Here is a 4,245-nt window from a genome sequence, read left to right on the forward strand (position 1 = left end):
CGTTGTGTTCAACCGCTGCTGCTGATTTCCTCTTCCTTGTAGTCGTAATCCTACTACTACTGCCGGCATCCATCTCCTTTTGCAGAGATCGGCCGCTAGTCTGTGAGGAGAATTTGGTTTGGAGCTCAGGATCAGAGCAGAACGGGAGGCTAGGGAGATGCGGAGCAGCCGAAGCATGATCACTTTTGAGGAGAGAGTGTTTTGCTGCTGCTTTACGACGACAGACGAACCGTATAGCCTATACATAGAAACTGTCCGACGTGAGGTGGCATGTGTGCGATGATAAATTTGGTTCTTAGAAAACTCTGTATGATACTTGCATGCCTGCCTGTATTATAACCATCTTCGTGTATGCAGTTTGCCGGGAGTGTATTATGAAGAAAATAGATGAAGAGGAGATTGTATCCTGCCCAGTATGTGAAGTTGCTCTTGGGATCACTCCTGAAGAGAAACTCAGGTAAGTAATTGTTAAAATACCAAGGTTATCTGTTGTACAATATTGTTTTTCCAACTAGTCAGTTCTCTCTTTTGTTTAAATCCGTGATAAAAAAAAACATGTAACCTGTTTTTCAGAATAGTTTAAAAAAATGAGTATCAGCCATTGTGCCTATTGCTTGCATTAGTTGGCCCATAACCCATTATCTGCCTGGCCAAACCAATTTGGCTCAAAATGGAACCGTGTCCTCCTCCACAGCTCTATCTGTAGCATCATCCAGTAGGCCTCGATGTCATCGATCGTCGGCGCCTATGCCGGCACGGTCTCATCGGACGACTACACCACAGAAAGGCGGGTAAAGCTTCGCCCTCGTCCCCATCTCAGGCATCCAGCCTGCAGGATCCACCGCCGACAGGAAACCCCAAGACAGGAAGCCTCCTGTCCCCTTCCTATCTCTCGATCATAGATACACTTTCTTTAGTTTTTGAATACTGTTAGATCTGTTGGAAGGGGGTAACTGATGTTACTCTCAGTTTAGGAGCAACTTATTCACTCATAGATAGGTCTAATTCTGCTGCAAGCTAGGAAGATCGAGTAAGCTAGCAATTGAAAAAAGTTTATTCACTCATAGATAGGTCTAATTCTGCAGCAAGCTAGGAAGATTAAGCTAGCCATTGAATCCAACTGTTTTTCATTGCGCTATGGGTGGATTTGAAGTAGATTTTTCCAGGCAAAGTTTTGTGAGATGACCTAGACGAATTGGGTTCATCCCACTGTATGAGCTACTTGTGCTAATACCCCACTTGTTTTATGTACTCTTGCCATGACTGTGATGTATCCCAGTTGTCTGCAAACAAAAGGGATCTAGCGTTAATAACATGTGAGCCTTAAGAAGTCGTGCTGCCACCCTATTTAGGCCTTCTTACCTAGTACTTATAGTGGATGTCAAAGAAGATATTGCTATTGGAGGCCGAACTCCATGGAGGCCTCCAAATGTAAAATTCAAAATTAATGAAAATTCATATTTTTACTGTTCAAAAAATTATAAAAAAATATAGACATACATGAAAGCATAGTGCACAAATGTATAAATTTTCAAGACGAAATACGTTGAAATGAGGGTTGTGCAATAGAAAAACAAATCTAGGGCTTTTTAACACATGATACCGTTCATCCTCCCAGACCATGAATTTCTCTTTTTTGTACATATCGCATTTAAAGGTATTTCATCCTAAAATTTACACATACACCTCACATCCTTGTTTACTTGTATAAAAAAATCAGATTTTTTTAAACCAGAAATTTTGAATCTTGTTTTTTCCAAAATTGCTTCCATGGAGGCCGATATCCAAAACGCCATACTCATGCCAAAGACCATTTTAGGGTTTTACAGATACTAAAGCAAGTAAGTATACCTGATCGAAAGCCTTCTATTCATCTGTAATAATAGAACAAACTTTATAGTTCCCTGGCTGCCTGAAAATGGCTCATGCTACAAGTCCTCCCGCTTGTTTGATCTCAGTAATAATTGGGGTGACACAAAATTTTGTGGCCGCTCTCTCTCCTATTGCACGTGCTAGAGAGTCATTGGATGAGTCGGCAGATGGCCTCAGTGACCACATACCAAAGCCCCACATCAAAGTCGAAGCGTTTTCCGCCAACAGTTTTAGTACTGCATCCGACTGACAGGCGACAGACCACACCGCACACTCCCATGCTCCTGTGGTTGTCTCTTTAGGTTTTACCTTCACCAACGCTACACCGCTGACAATGGCCTCCAACTCCGATGACGCCCAGCTTCAGCTTAAGAACTTGGCAGTAGGGATGTATGCACTGTAGAGCAAAAACTGGTCAAAATGGAGAAAACATGCTAACGCAATTCACTTTGAATACAATCCGTATGTAACTATTGTGATGGATATATGCAATTCCGAGCAAACATGTCAACACATATGTAGCTTGATCTTAGTTCGACCTTAAAGTGATAGGTGTTCATATACATTTCCATTGTGTTATTGCATTTTATAAATTGTAGCTTTAAGTAAAATATGTTGTTCACACACGCCATTTATTAATAGCTGCAGAAACAATTAGTTTATTTGGACTTATATAACTGAAAGTGCACTTAACATTTTTGTGAAGAATAAGAGCATACTTACGACCCTTATATAGCAGAAAAGTGCAGTTAACATTTTTGTGAAGAATAAGAGTACATGTATCTCTGTACGCATCTGAATAAAAAATAGTTCCTTCTCATTATTAGTGAGAGTACACTAGCTTAAAATTACACTTCTGTGATTCTACTACTGTATAAATCTTGCATAAGTTGTAACAGCTATCAGAGCTCTTCGTGCCGACTGCCTGCTAGTACATTGTTATCTTGTCTAATAACACTGGCTCAAACACACACGCTTGCTAAAAAAAAGTATGTACATTTTTGTTTTATGAAGCAAAAGGTTAGAATTCCAGCCACCTTTATTCTTCTTCTTTTTTCATGCGATCTCAACTCAGGTACTCCGTCCCTCAACTATATGCGCCGCTAGCTAAAATGTTTGCTTGTTTCCTTGTTTGAAGGGCTGATACAAGTATCCATGCTACCTGGCATAATTTGTTTCCACCTAAGGGCTGATACAAGTATCCATATAGATGAAATGAGTATCCCTATCTCGGCGCAGGGATACTCGTTCTGCTGGAGGACACTGTGTAGACCACCAGGGTAGACGTCATCGAGGAAGTAGACGTAGCCCGGCCTGCCAGCGTGTCCCGTTTCGAAGGCCTTGGAGCAGGCCTGACAGTCGAAGAGCACCTGCCCGGCCATCTGGTAGACGCGCCAGGACCAGGGAGCCGGCCGGCCCTCCTGTTGCTTATGTAGCCTGAAGAGCTGGAACCTCGATGTGCGGCCTCTCAACGGCGAGATGAATCTCCTCACCATCAGCAGATCGGCGCCAGAGGCGGAGGGCAGGAGGTAGCGGAATACGATCCCTCCGTGTGCCATGTTCGTCCGGGAGCATGGATCTCGTAGTCAAGATGTACAATGGTATGCGTAGATGTCGAAAGTTTGGCCTTGTAGCAGTAGAGGTCATCATCTGAGTCGACGGCCCAGAGGGTTCGGCTCAGCTGCAGGGCTCCCTGCACGAATTATTGTGCAGGGCCAATAAGATATCGCCATGTGTCCTTGTGGGCCAACTACCTTAAATTAAGTTATTAGATTAGATTATTCTGTTACGGCCTTGTTCATCTTGTAGCTTGGGTTCGTCCTCGCCGGGCCTGTAGCTGGGCGTTATTCTTCTCCCTGGTACGATGTGCCCGTCGTCACCGGCGTCTCCTATTTATTGTGTGGTCATCATTATCTCATGTCCCATGCCGCTGGCGGTGCATCCTCTGCTCCGCTTCAGCATTGCCGGATCGCTTCACCATCGTCCACCCGTTTTTCATAGCACGGTCGCCGCATATGTTTTCTTTACTGTTGCGCTCAGCTCGCCTCAAGATTTTGCATGTCTGATTGCGAGATCAATTAAAGCCTGCACGCCAAAGGAATTGAGTCAAAGCAAACTAAATTGAGAGATTGAAACTGTCTTTTTCAAGTACGGAGAAGAGAAGCGCCGCCCTGTTGGTCTCCCACTCCGGCGAGATTCAGTTGTGCTCTTGGGCTTCCACGAGACCACAACATCAGAAGTCCCTCCGTGTAGATGGCACCTCGGCTCTCTAGATCGAGACTCCAAATACTTCAAAACCAAGGAACGGAAGAACTGCAACGAGTGCTCTTGGCGGCATCGGCGACGTGCTCCTAATCGTGTCCTCCCTCCTTC

At 44.2% G+C, this 4,245-nt stretch overlaps 1 pseudogene; it reads right to left on the reverse strand.

Annotated features, from left to right (window-relative positions):
- The window catches only part of LOC119300072, a 6,203-nt pseudogene extending 2,772 nt beyond the window's left edge, over nucleotides 1-3,431 (reverse strand).
- Nucleotides 3,432-4,245: the final 814 nt, after the last annotated feature.

The sequence above is a fragment of the Triticum dicoccoides genome, chromosome 5A, assembly GCF_002162155.2.
Source record: "Triticum dicoccoides isolate Atlit2015 ecotype Zavitan chromosome 5A, WEW_v2.0, whole genome shotgun sequence".
In the NCBI taxonomy this organism is placed as follows: domain Eukaryota; kingdom Viridiplantae; phylum Streptophyta; class Magnoliopsida; order Poales; family Poaceae; genus Triticum; species Triticum dicoccoides.